We start from the raw sequence: 15,470 nt of genomic DNA, 5'->3' as shown, positions 1-15,470 counted from the left end.
CATAGACACATACAGACACACACATTATATATATATACACAGAGAGATAGACCGACACGCTAATTCATCTACCATGTCCTCCAGAAGGTATGAGGTCTCAATGGCAGACGGTACTGTCATAGGTGTGTGGGTCTGTCAGACCCAGATGGCTCTCTGACTGATCGTGACAGGTCTGCCGCGGAGATGTGCAGCGGCCATGTTGGTGCCGTGCCTCACGACACTGACTGGGGAGTATCGGCGCCAGCAGAAGCGGGCTGGCGAGACGTGGGACATCTGGAAGTGCCGACTGTGCTCGGCAAGGGGCAAGAGCGGGGAACGGGATCAAGGCCCAAAGTGTGGCAGCTACCGAAAACCTGATGTGAAGCAAACGGTTCCGTTAAACAGGGTGCAACAGTCAAACTAATTCACAGCAAGAAAAGGTGCCGTTCAATGGCTTCAGTATATCTGTCATATGCCCAGTTTCACATTAATTAACCCATTAAGGTGATTAAAAGACACCAATCTGAAATGCACAAGATTGCTTAAACCTTATCAACCAGAAACAATGCAGGAGATTTATACTTTGATATAAAGTTGCAAAATTTGAGCAGCAACTTTTCAAGGTGATTTGAAACAACAGCCAGCACCTGAGGAAGACGGTAGTTAATAATGATATGCAGCAATGGTGTTAAGGATCCTCCAGGTCAGCAGGGGGCGACCTGTCGACATCATTATAGGATAAGGCCACCAACAAGACAATATCACAGCTCCTGCCGAAAAAATAGGACACGCCCTCTAATTAAGCCTTACCTGTATTATATTTAAGCAGCATTCAGAGCACTGCTCAGTGAACAGCCTCCAAACTATTCTCAAGGTAATGTCCAAGAATTATAGCCTGGAGTGCGACTCCACTGCTCCTGATTCAAATATTCGGTTCTCCTTGTCTGCCTCGTTTCCTGTTTTCCATGCCTGTCTCTTACTTCCACTTAATCTTCTAGTTTTCTGCTCTCCTGGGCTGTCTAACAATGCCTCGTCGCCTGTTCTGCTCCTTCCTGGTTCAACACTACTCTAGCTCTCTCTTCCGCCACCTGGTGGTCACTTGCAATTACGTCCCGGGTTTGGATTGGTGCTGAAGGCTCAGTTGAAAGCAACCACCCACTGTTTTGGGTGCCTGGGTGGCTTGCAATGTCAAGAGAGGAAAGGAAATAAACACTTCTGTGGTAGCTTCCTCTGGCCACCAGGGTACGCAGTGATGCCCAGCAGGGCAGCCTGTTGTGGTTTAACTGCTGCGGTGAGGATCAAGGCTAGTCCTGGGTCTCGCTCACAACTCACAGTCCGACGATGCTCATGCAGAGTGCGGCGAGAAGTGAAACCGACAGGGAATCGGCTCAGATAACAGGATAAGGCTTCCCCTACAGTAGTACCTCTTACCCACAGGACACATTAAAAATTAAAATACCGGACCATCAGATTAGTGAAGGCTGCCGACACTAGACCTGAATCCTGAGATCCTGGAGTGCGCTGTGGATTGGTCACGTTTATTAAATTAACTCCAGATGCATCTGGTTAAATATGCAATGGCTACATGCTGAAAATGTCATGCGAACCATAAGGATTTCAACTCATAGTGTGAAATCTGTTGCAGTCCAATTGTGTTTGACTACGATACTCCGTTTTGCTTTTTTTTTTCCCAGGGATGATTCCAGAACTTGAACCAATAACCTTCTGGTTCCATGTCAGGGTCTTTACATCCTGCACTCTCTGTCTTGAACCTGTGGTATCTCATCCCCTTTACTGCCCTCAGATCCACTGTCATGCTGTGTAACACTGATCTGCTGTGTCAGCCCCCCCCCCCCCCCGCTCGTGACTGTGGTCGGCAGTGACCACGACCTTACCTGTTGGCCGACACACTCCCACGGAGCAAGCACACAAACACATACGCCCGAGCGAGTCACTGGAACAGCCGAGCCATTAAGTCTTTGATCCCCAACAGAAGCTTGCTGGTCCGTTAACATCCATTTTGAGGTCCATTGAGCCAAATGACCTTAACAGAAGCACTGCTTTCGAAGGCAACTTTAAATGACCCTATCAGTGGCACCAAAGTGGAACGATCCCCTCTTTAATCCCAGCTTGCGGGATGGGGGTGGGGGGGGGGGGGGAGCCAGCACAGCAGGGGCCAATACAAGCTGGCCTTCAACTCCACCTTCTACGGAGGCGGCTGAGTGTCACACACCCAGAAGGCTGGCGCTACACGACGGGAGAGGGAAACACCCGAATCTCAAGACTGGCCTGTAGGGTGGGTGTGGCCCTGGACTGGAAGCCACGCCCACTTTATAGATACTCAACAGCCTTCATACAGCCAAGTTATGTGCAAAAGTTTCATGAACCCATACGCCAACACCCCAAAGCGCATTCACCAACATCTATCCATCAATCCATTTTCAATACCCGCTTGCATCCATCACAGGGCAGACACACCATTCGGACTTACGAACTGCAACATCGTCTGCCACCCTGCGTATGCCGGCATGGAGAACTGACTCACTGATGGACTTCGGCTTTGACCTTGACCACGGTTTACACTTTGCTTTTAGCAAGCAAGCCCACTCTTTCCTCCTCATATAATGTTAGCATACGGGGGTGGGGGGGGGGGGCGTAGCTTTAGATTGAACATTAGGGGGACTAAACTAAATTAGGGGTCCCCACCTATTCATCATGACAAATATTTTTGGTTCCTCTCCTCTGTTGGCATCTCTTTCTTTAATTCCTTTGTCTTCCCTTTTCTCTGTTTTTTAATTATTCTTCATAAATGATGCCATAATGTATCACAATGCACCCGTGTAAAGCGCCTGGGGGCGACTCCGTTGTGGTAGGCGCTATATATAATTTTATTGATTTCCCACACACAAGCATACCCATGGGCAATTTGGTAACTCCAATTAACCTCAGCATGTGTTTGCACTATGGGGGGAAACCGGAGTACCCAGGGGAAACCCCACGACGACATGGGGAGAACATGCAAACTCCACACACATGGAGCCAGGGCAGAGACTCGAACCCGGGTCCCAGATTTGGGAGGTAATTGTGCTGCCGGCATTGATTTACACGCTGAACGGGCAAATAGAAATAGCGATTTCAAAATGCCAGAAGTATGCAGGAGTATCACCAACTCCAAGTTGAGGCCGGCTGTGTGGAGAGCGGGCTGCATGGTTTGACTTCAGAGCGGCCGCCTGCACCACGGCGCCCCCTGCTGCGAATACGTCAGACGGCATATTTAATTAAGCGAGCGTAGACGCACGCGATGAGGAACCCGCTGGGCGCTGTAGGCTTCTCCCCTCAGGGGGTCTCAGGTCACCCCACTGTCAATTCATCAGCGGCCCATTAAATATTTATAACTGGGGGGGGGGGGGGGGGGCAATGTCCCCGGATAGCATGAAAACAAAATTAATGCTCCACGCCGTGCCGCGTACGGAATTCGCTCCCACACAGCGGAGGCAGAGATTCAAGATTCCTTTGCAGCCGCGGGTGATGACCATTGTCCATCTGTCGTATGAAGCACGCCCCCCCCCCCCCCCCCCCCAAGTCTGGCTGCCCAGTTCCCAGTGGAATCACACCACTTAGAGGGTGCCTGAGCATCGTGCTGCGTTTTAATCCGAAAAGAGGCATCCTGGTGTGAATGCCGAGTTAGTCCACGGTCATCTGAGGCAGGCGTGCCCAGAATGCATGGGAGAGCACCAGAGGATCGGCACCAAATCAACCGTTAGACTCCAGGAACTAGCAAGTGTTTGTCTGTCGATCTTTGATTCAATTCATTTTTATATAGCACCTTTCACAACAGTCTCATTCCAAGGTGCTTTACATGGATGTTTTGTGATACATTAGAGAGTAATAAAGAATGGAAAAAAGGAAGGAAAGAAAGTCAGATGACAATGGAGGAGAGGAACCAAAAACTCCCAAATAAGGAGAGAAAAAAAACTCTGGGGGTCCAAGATCAACTGGCTGCCCAACCCCCCGCATACTAACATCACTGTAAACAAATCTATCTAATCTGATAGCCTCATGTCTCCATGATCCATTTACTGTTGGTGTGTACCGTCTGACTGTCTATTTATACCAGGGGTGGGTCATCCTATCCGCAAAGGGCCGGTGTGTATGCAGGCTTTTGGGGTAACCTGTAGGTCAGCTGTTCACACCCAGGTGTGAGGACTCTTCAGCCAATCAGTCCTCTAATTAGTGACCTAATTAGGGAATTGCAGCAAAAACCTGCACATACAACAGCCCTTTGCGGATAAGATTAGCCACCCCTGATCTACACTGATAACCTCATATCTCCATGATCCATTTACTGTTGGTATGTACCATCTGTCTGTCTGTCTATACTGATAACCTCATATCTCCATGATCCATTTACTGTCGGTATGTACCATCTGTCTGTCTGTATGTCTATACTGATAACCTCATATCTCCATGATCCATTTACTGTTGGTATGTACCATCTGTCTGTCTGTCTATACTGATAACCTCATATCTCCATGATCCATTTACTGTCGGTATGTACCATCTGTCTGTCTGTATGTCTATACTGATAACCTCATATCTCCATGATCCCTTTACTGTCGGTATGTACCATCTGTCTGTCTGTCTATACTGATAACCTCATATCTCCATGATCCATTTAATGCAGCAATAAATGCTGGTATGTACCATCTGTCAGTACATACTATCAGTATACTGATAACCTCATATACTATATAGACAAAAGTATTACGACACACCTCTTAATCACTGAATTCAGACCCATTGCCACAGGTGTATAAAAATATTTTTTTTACCTAGCCATTCAGGTTCAGTCAGGTTTACAAATATTTGTGAAATAATGGGTTGTTCTGAAGAGCTGAGTGAATTCAACTGTGGTATTGTCATAGGATGCCAGCTTAGCAAGAAGTCAGTTTGTGGAATATCTTTCCTGCAAGATATTCCACGGTCAATGGTAAGTGGTAACTGGTAAGTGTTTAGGAACAACAGAAACTCAGCCTCGAAGTGGCCGACCATGTAAAGTAACAGGCCAGGGTCGTCGAGTGCTGATACCCAGAGTGCGGAAATGTTGCCAACATTCTGTTGACTCAACAGAATTTCCAAACTTCCTCTGGCATTAACCCCAGCACACCGTGCACCAGGAGCTTCGTGGAATGGGCTTCCATGGCCAAGCAGCTGCATGCAAGGCTCACATCACCAAGTGCAGTGCCAAGCATCAGATGCAGTGGTGTAAAGCCACTACTGGAATCTGGAGGAGTGGAAATGTGTTCTGTGGAGTGACGAATCGTGCTTCTTTGTCTGGCAGTCTGATGGGTGAGTCAGGGTTTGGCAGATGCCAGGAGAATGTTACCTGCCTGACTGCATTGTGCCAACTGTACAGTTTGATGGAAGAGGGATAATGGTATGGGGTTGTTGTTCATGGTTTGAGCTGGGTCTCTTATTTCCAGTGAAGAGAACCCTTAATATTCCAGCATACCAAGACATTTCAGCCAATTCTATGCTTCCGACTTTGTGGGAAAAGTTTGGGGAAGGAAGGTCCTTCTCTGTTCCAGTGTGATTGTGCTCCAGTGCACAAAGCAAGGCATGGTTGTGTAAATTTGGTGTGGAAGAACTTGACTGGCCCACACAGAGCCCGGACCTCAACCCCATCAAACACTTTTGGGATGAACTAGAATGGAGATCACAAGCCAGGCCTTCATGTCCAACATCAGTGCCTGACCTCACAAAGGCTCTTCTGGATAAATGGGCAAAAATTCCCTCAGACACGCTTACAAAATCTTGTGAAAAGCCTTCTCAGAAGAGTGGCAGCTGTTATACCTGCAAATGGGGCAGCCAACTCCATATTGATGCCTATGGATTTAAAATCGTAAAAGTTCCTGTCGGTGTAATGGCCAGGAGCCCTAATACTTTTGGCCATATAATCTCCATGATCCATTTAATGTGTCTGTTTGTCTGTCTTTCTATGACAGCCAGCCTGTCTGAAGCCTTGTTCTGACACAGCACGGCGCACGCTGATGCATAGCGCCTAGACGTCCCTGAATCATTAAAAGATCATTCAGTGAAAACTATTAAAAAGAATCAAATACAGACAATGGTACCAGGGCTGAATGTTCTATTAACATTCCGTTTTACCATGCCTGTCTGTTGGCCTCATTAAACACGTCACATTGTTATCCGTCCACAGCGTTCGGTGTGAAGCCTCATTTCAGGCCGTCCTGCCATCGCCGCCCTCACCTTGGATCTGCCTTTTCTCTTTTTTGTTGGACGTTGGCTCACATGCAGGGCCGTATTAAGCAGATGTTGGGGACAGTGGGTACGCTTGTCATCTTTCCCCCTGGCTGACACCGGTGCTCGCTAATGTCACTCTGCACACCGGGGCCTTCCCGCCTGTCCACCTGGCACGGTGCCCGGCCCCCGCGGCCCTGCTGTCGACTGCTCGCCCTGGGTTCGACAGCATCCTGCCACTCCTCAGGCGTTCCAGTTCAAGTGTCGACGGCTGGCAATATCGCCCGTGTCACGCTGCCAGGTACCAGTCCGGCGGTCTCACCCCCTCCCCACTGCCCTCCCTCACTTTTATTTCACCCTCATCCTCGTCTACATCCGCGGCTGTGCCGAACCGGCTACCCCTCCCACTGAGAACACCCGCCGTGACGGTCCGCGTTCCCATTTAACACCACAGGGGATACACCACTGCCCCCCGCAGGCTCTTCCTTGCCGTCACATCAATTGCTGTGACGTGCCATTGATTAATGACTAAGCCTGGTGATTCATGCAGCATAAAACCGGGTTCAAATGCCTCTTTCTCTGCCTGACTTTTCCTCTGCCGCAATTCCTCGAACCTGTCTCCGGCGCGTCGGAGTCTTCGGTGATCCGTTATGTACAGTTACACCTGTCACTGTGGCACAAATTATGCACAGCAGAGAAGCACCTTTTCGTAGTGCGCCTTTCACGAGGGGAGCGCGACTGCCGTATAATGAACCCGCCGATCCGGACGGCAAAACCTAGGACGCTCCGAGCGTCGATCGCAGGGCTAATTTTGCTCGTTGAAATCCTCGTCTTGCTCACGGCTCATTCATCTCCACCTCGAATGCCGCGAACCAAAACAACGTTCTGGAGAGATGTGCCCAGAAGGAATCTGATTACCGTTTCGTTCATTTATCAAGTCTCGTTAATGTGTCACCTGTGCGTGACCCGCGCGGAATGGAGTGTTACGCGAGTGTGAATGATAATGCATGTCTCTCGCGGGGGATTTTTGATCGCTCGGTTTGGACGGCGTTAATGGAAACAAAAAAAAAGTAGGTCACCCCACCTCGCAGTCCTGGGCGAACTTTTTAGAAGACACCCATAAACCATAAAAATACTATGAAAAAATGCTAAAGATCTAATTCCGATTCTAATCACATGGTTGTCCTGCTGCACTTTAATTGTCTTTATCTATATATACAGTATTTTTATACTTTTATTTTTATTCTATTTAAACATTTGTGGAGAATGCCTATACAATTTTGTTGTACATTTACCATGATAATACAGATATTCTATTCTATTCTATTCTATTCTATTCCATTCTTTTCTATTCTATTCTATTCTATTCTATCCTATTCTATTCTATTCTATTCTATTCTAATAATTCTTGGAGAAACCCCATCAGATCAGTGAGCAACCTTAGATGTCCACAAGAAGAGATGGTTACCTGATGGTTAGTGACCATTCTGTATGATGGGAAGAAAATTAACAGTCAATGGAGAACAAAGATCTAAGGTTAGACTGAGCTACAAGCACCAAGACATGTCCGTATCATTTAATTGCTTCTGAGACCTTGAACGTCTGAACACAGCGCATGACACAATGAGACGATCGCCATTACTGAAATGCTGTTTTTTGTCAGAAGGAATAAAAATGACTGACACCCATTAATTGTTAGAAGTCATGTAACAACATGCCGCTAGCTGCAGGAAGGTGCAGCAGTCTGGTCTCATAATCAACCTGAGCTGCCAGTTGGCCCTTGATAGCCAATGAACCCATGAAATGTTAAATCATCGCGCCAGACTCGAATATTAAGAGTCACATCTGCACCCATAAATCCCCTGGCCCATCTACAGGCGGTAACGGTGCCACAGCTACCGAGTCACCGTGTCTTCTGCTGGGGGGGGGGGGGGGGGGGGGACAGGCATTGAAACAAAATGAGCGACTAATTTAAACATGGGCTTTGATGAAAAAGGAGGGCAGTGTAACATTGCCTCCTGTCCTGCTTCCAGACAACTGTCCATATCAATGGCTTTTTGCTGCCATCTATAGATAGAGATCAGCGTTTGTACTCTGTGCTCAGTACATCTGAGTACAGATTTCACGGATTTCATTATTAATAGAGTGTCAATACTGACATAAATAGTAAACAGTAAAATGTATTTTAAATAGGCATAACAATAATTAAATCCTTCACCGACTGTTTATGAACAACGTGCAGAATGTTTGAAATTTCCATCATCAACCTTGAATCGCCCTTGAAACTCATTGCTTGTAATCTGACCTTGTTCTGAAGATTTAACCAGCACTCTAGTTCCTCAAAACCAGAGACAGCTGCTGCATCCCTGCTTAAGACCTCCAGGATGACGACGGTTTGATACCCGATACTTATAAAGACCCTTTTAAATAGTTGACAATTTATGACGGATCCCTTGACTCTTTTAAATTGGCCCCTGGGAACAAATAAAGTTTTTTTAATTGAATTGAATTGAATTGACCACTTAGCATTTTATGGAAAGCGCTGCGCATACAGAGACGTCCATGTGAGAATGTCTCTGCCGCTGCGTTTGACACGGTTGGAATCAGGTTAACTTGACACACACAGAAGCGACGGGACTGACACTATTGTTATCTGGGTTACTGAGGGATAAAACGGAAAAGAACCTGCCAAATTATTCGATTTTGGGGAATAAGGGAGATGTGGGATTAATCAGCATGCAAAACCCTGGTCACATGAATTTCCCTCCCGAAAGGGAAGTAGGCCACGCCTTCCTTCCCGCTTTTTCCCACCTCTGTATGACTGTCATGTCCGCTTTGACAATCTGGACCACTCCAACAGCCACACTGCTTATTTGAAAGAGCAGTATGTTGCATGTGTATCTCACAATGTGCTTTTTCACGTACTGGATATTTTTTTTGGCACAGCCATAAAAAGCTCTTTTTGACTTCAACAGTTGAACAAAACCGAAGACTCGAGGGCTGTGGCACCTGGAGACCCAACCTTCAGCCTTATAATTCATGTCACGCTGTGCAGCATTCAGTTTCTCACCAGTGCCACCTACAGGCTGGTGCATGCAGAGCGGCCATTCTATTAACCTAGCGTGGTTAGCCTATCGTGCTGGCTCGGGCACTCACCATTTTAGCTCAGCAAAAAAAAAATGCATTCGTATTCCTTTTAAAGAGGAATGCATGTTCCGTAAAGGGAGACGAGTTATTTCTGCTGTTCAGCTCCTCACTTGATGACAGACAAACCACTGAGCTTAACATCTCCCCTAGTGCCATTGCGTAACATATGCTAATAGGACTGCTTTCCTCGGTTGTCGCGTTGTACATTTTCTCCTTCCTGTGCTGTGGTTTATCTGCTTTTACTCAGAGGCCAATTTTAAATGCATAACAATCACAGTCAAACAATGTTTTTTAAATAGTTAGTGGGACAGGCTAAAAAAAAAAAAACTAATTAAAATTTCCAGAATTTTCCTAAATGCAAAATAATAAGGAAAAAAAAACACAATATACTTTATAGTATACTTTAATTAAGGGTATTTGGAAAGAAAATACAGTATTTAAAATTATTCCAGATGCTTGTTGACATATTAAGTTTAGCTTATGCTGCTATCTACACTCTACCAAGTGTCAAGTGATGTGACAATGCAATTTGATTGGTCAGTTCTGACTTTGCATAAGCCAATACAGTAGTAGTACCTGTCTCAGAGATTTGGGGGGAGGAGCACCAGTTCCTCAGGCCACACCCACCAACCAACCAACTAAATAGGAGGAAAAACAGACCCTGGACACACTGCGTACTCAAGTACTCTAATAACTGGAAAGAAGAAGCCGGATAATTGGTGAGAGACCTTTGGTGACACGTTCGTGCGTGTGCTTGCGCGTGTGTGTTTGCACACTCTCCATACACCCTAATCAAACATGAAACCTGATGACAAAACAAAGATTGAACCCTGTCCCATCGTCGTTACAGCGAGACCTGAGGAAAGACCGCTTCTGTGGAAGTGTACGGCCCCGCTGAGAGAGCCCTTAATTACTTAAACCTCTGAGGGCATGCTACAGTAATTACTTTGTCTTTTGATACCTAACCCTGGCAACATTTTCCAGGGCTACAGCCAATTAGCAGGCGGTATTCCTGTAGCTTCCCTATAATGGAATCTCTTTGTCACAAGACCCCTGTTAACCAGTGTCATTCTAGACTGGTAATGCAAACAATGTTATGGTTAAATTGCCATCACAACCCCCCCGGGCCACCAGCACCCGAGTTTTGGATTTTAGCTTCTCCCAAACACTCTCCCAACTTCTCAGGACCCTGCTCAGCTTTTACCACCAGCCCGTAGAGGTCTCTGATGTTTGGAAGACTCACTTCTGTTGGAGGTTAAGTATCCTGTAGGGATCATCAGCCGCTCCTGAAGCTAATCACAATCCTCTACAATAGTTTGCGGCCCAGTCAAGCAGAGCTGAATCAAAGCAAATCTAAATTGGGATATTTTGCTAGCAGGGCCTTATTGATAACGCTTTCCGTTGTGTGTGCTTCAGCCCCCCAAGCACGGCCATACATGAGAGTGTTCTCCAAATGAAATCCCTACCGGAAAGGGACGTTACTGGCAAGCTGGCTACATCCAGCAAGGTTTGCACACTTAACAGGCTGCTCTCGTTTCTGCCTCAATGACACAACCCCCCCCACCACCACCACACACTCTGCTCAATAGGTGTCGGGGTCTCGGGGGTAGGATTCCAGCCGGGACGTCCGTGCATATTTACGCGCCCTATTTAGCTGACATGACTGCGCGTTTCCCTGTCTGCGCTGCTGCTTCCATCGAAAATGATTTCGCGAAGATTGTGGTAGTGGCTTGACCGGGACGCATCGCTTATACCGTTAATCTTCATTTCAGTATGAGGAGAAGAAGCAGCTTGCTGATTTGAGGTTAACCGCAGGGAGGCTCGGCTGATCCTGCCAGCCTGCGAATGTGCCGTCGGCCTCTGCTTTTAACTGCTTCGGTATTTATAGAGCGCCGCATACCGCAGGTGGCTAACTGGCTTATCGACCTTCCGGTTCATATCTTAGCGGAAGGGGCTGGGTGCTTAAGCCAGGCCGCAGAGCGAGGAGCATAAAACTGCTCGAGCAATAATTCATTAATGATTATATGATTATTTAATGAGTAGACAGTTTCCCAATGGATCCTTATATAAAATCCCCACTATGTTGTAAGCATGACAGTATATAGCAAAACAGTCACAGTTGTTCATTGATCCAGGGTCAGGGTTACGTTTCCCTGCTTTCCTTCGGTAAAGCCAGTTTTCTCACATGATTTGTAGACAAAGCGTCTAGGTGACTGCAAACTGCCCTCAATGCATAAATGAACACTAGGGGATATGCAATTCTGGAACATAGCCTCTTCTGATCAGTCACGTGCCAGATCTCGGTGAACCTCGTGTAAATGAACTATTACCAAAACAGGACAAACAGATGATTTGAGCACGACGGAATTTGTTACCCTTGAATGCTGCTGTGATAGGAAACAAACATGATCAAAAGCTTCAGAAAAGGGTCCTGCTCTCTATCTTGCTCCACAACATTGCCATTTAGCTGCAGTCGGGCGGCTTAAAGGGATTGGTTTACATCCACACATCGCTGTCCTGCATGAGCCCACATCGGGATCAAAGAAGCCAGACAGAAGCACCAACAAGTCCCCCAAACATGGGTGAAGCATCCTTGTAGTCTGACGTAGCCTATCGCCACATCTAGGCTTAGACGGTAATATGGTATACCGCAGTGTTTCGGGTTTGCGGTGGAATTATGGGAACGCCATAGTATTTCGAATTCTTGCCGATAAAATTAGTCAAGTAGGGTCGGGGTGGGGGAGGTGGGGGAGGAGTTCTGTAAAAAAATATCACAAGGACCCTAGACAAATTTTAAATCGCCAAGATTTCACAACACGGAAATGGCGTTACTCTTGGAAAATGCCGTCAAAATACCGTACACGACAGTGTAAAGTCACAGTAAGACATTATGAAAAATTAAATACAGGCCAAGATTAAAAAATGCTACTTCACACAAATGTAATATTTCACTCATTCCTGACTGGCTAAAATTAGCTAAACCAACAAGAAGTATATCCATGTAAACTAGCTGCCTAACTGACATCAGACTGTCTCTCAGGCAGTTTATTTTATGTTTGAAACAAGCCGAATCTAATTTATACATGAGAAGTCTAACAAGATGGATTAGAATTTCAGTCTAAGTATTTCATCTTACACCCTGTGAACTCTGACAAACGGAGCTGGGAGATGGATAGGGGTCTCTCAGGAGGGTCACTGCGAAGGGAAGGCACTGCAGGTATCACCACAAGGGCACACACTAACACAAGCCATATCTGCCTTAAATTCAGACTAATTTCATTTGCTTCCTGGCTCATACGAACATGCTTCTTTTTAACCATAAGCTGCCCAGGCACCGTGGTGAAATAGTATTTAAAGGCTAAGATACATACCAACGCTCCCCGGGTTACTACGGTCCGTATTACGATATTTCGACTTTAAGATGGGTATTCAAATTCCATTCTGTTTTTCACTTTCAGTCATCAATCATTCAATAAATTACATGAGATATTCAACACCATACAATATAAAATAGGCTTTGTATCAATGATTTTGCCCAACTGCAGGCTAATTTAAGTGTTCTAAGCACGTTCATGTATTTTCACCTTACAACAGGTTTATCGGAACATAACCCCATCGTAACTGTCACATCTGTATGTTTCCTCTACTTTGGTTAATGCACTTTTGGCTAATATACTTTTTTCCCCCAACCCCTCCTGGGGTGTGAGACCCCAAAAAGCATGATCCTGCCTGTCCTGCTTCCTGCAACACCCCATCTACCTGTGAGTCTGGTTCCTCCGAAGGTTTCTTCCTTCTCGGTGGGTTTTCTTCGGCTCCCTGGTTGCTCGGTGGAGGTATCGGGCAGCAACAATGTAAAGTACTTTAAGACAATGAAATGTGAAAATGCGCTATACAAATAAAGCAGAACTGAATAACTATACATGTAACACTTAATTGGCTAATGCTTTCATACTTTAACTCCCTAATACTCCTCTGGCTTTGTCTGTTCTGCCATGTCGTTGTTCAGCTGAAGTTATTTCCCAGAGAAATATCACTGTGTTATCTGGAGGCTGTTTCAGATCAAGCTTCCCACCCAATGTTCTGCTGGAACCCATGTCCACCTGAGAATTGGAAGGGTCTGAATATTCTCTCAATATCTGCTCAAATCTCCAACAGATGTTCTGGCTTGCACAGCGTGACGACCTACAATCCAGGTGAGATGGTGCCTTCGCTTCCCCTGTAACGTGCTTTTTGCCAGATGTACTTTTTTCGGTGGGCTGCCGTCCAGTGTGTACCCCGCTTCTTCCACTAGACTTCCTGAAATAGATTTTGGATCGGCACAATCCTGACGAACAAAATGGCTACTGGAATTAGGAGGTTATAGGATACATGGATTGATATTACACAGAGGCCGGTAATTCAGGTCCCGAGAGTAAAAGTCCAGACCAGGATTTTGTTTCAACCAAGCAGTTGAGCATAAAGAGTCACAGTGACAGAGTACTCAACTGGTTGGTTGAAACAAAATCCTGGTCTGGACTTGAATTACCCAACTCTAATGTTACACTACTTTTGCGCAGAAATATTGCCCTCAGACTTTCAGAGGAATACTAAACAGCATAGCATGTCTGGATTATACAGTAACCCCATTATATTAACGGTAACTGAAAATGAACGGATAAAAGATATGCCCTCGCCCCCCAGTTTTGGATTCAAAACAGATACATTTGACTGTGACCGTTACCAAATCCTCTACAGTTTTGTTTCTGTGTTTAGCTCGGCTCACATTTTTTTGTTTGAAGCTTTTGTTGCACGACTCTCTTAAAATACTCATCCAGGCTTTGAAGATCCGAGCACTCTGCTTATTTTGTGCCTCTTTAAATTTTAAATAGCTTCTTCCTCCGAAGCACAGAGAGTAAATGAAAGGGAGATGATATTTCCTTATTAATGGAAACCTGTTTTTTTGAACACGCAGGCCTTCATTTACCGCGAATGTAACACTTTCCCTTTTTTTTTTTATTTGCCGAGCTCAATAGTGTTGATATAAATTAATATGAGACATGATTAAATTTACAGTTTTGCAAATAACAAAAGATCACGTTTCAAATATTCAATCAAAGGAGCTGTGTGCACAGTAATCTTTTCCTTGCTTGCAGTAGCATTTTAAGGTCCTACTTTGTTTTCAAAGCTCAAATTTATTTCTACAAAATGTCGGTTTACAAGCAGTCATTCTGCTACTCTTTCCACACTCAGGCACTACAAATAAGTTATCGAACAGAAAGTATTACTGAAACCAGGAGCCATCAGCCAGTGGGGTCCCTACTCCACAATAGACGGCTGCTGCTTGAGATGCTGACTAAACACCATTCTTAGGAAATTCTTTTCTACAAACAGGCTGAACCTTAGCATAAGAGCTTGAGCACAATGACTGCAGAGACGATGAGAGACAGGGTCACACGGTCATGTGATTACAACAAATGATGTCATCATCACATGATGCGTAGGCATCATTTTGACGTGTGTTTCGAGTCACGATGTTCAGCTTGACATTTCACTGTGGACTGTGTGATAAAGGAGAAACATTTCAACAAATCATTTACAGAGCCATAAACCAAGAACTTTTACGAGCATTTTGACATTTATAGAAAGGCAGTTTTAGGTGACAGGCTGGTCTTTCATCTGTTGTACACTCTGGGAGGGCTGTATACTGATTTGTGTTCAACAGGATGTCATTTAAGGCAGTTTTTCGCAAACCAGTTCTCGGAGTCTATGTTTTTGCTCCCAGTAGGGAAGCTGGGAGGGAGCAAAAATGTGGATTGTCTAGGGGTCCCCAAGAACCTAGATAAACACTGAAGCCCAGGGCAAAGCACCAACCTCAAAACCCCAAAATGCAACACCATCTTCTTGCTTAAGGCCTAAGACATGACAACAATCCCATAATGCAACAGCATCTTCTTACCTATAACCCCATAATTCCCCTTACCCCTATTACCATGTAATCTTTCTTCCACGTAACCTTTTTGCTAAGGCCATGTGCCTTATGATTTGCTATTTCAGATCTACCTGTTATGGTAAAATACATATACTCTTTTGTTTAGTTCTCCTTG

Source organism: Brienomyrus brachyistius, chromosome 18 (genome assembly GCF_023856365.1).
Source record: "Brienomyrus brachyistius isolate T26 chromosome 18, BBRACH_0.4, whole genome shotgun sequence".
NCBI classification, from domain to species: Eukaryota; Metazoa; Chordata; class Actinopteri; order Osteoglossiformes; family Mormyridae; genus Brienomyrus; species Brienomyrus brachyistius.
This window is presented reverse-complemented; position numbering follows the sequence as displayed.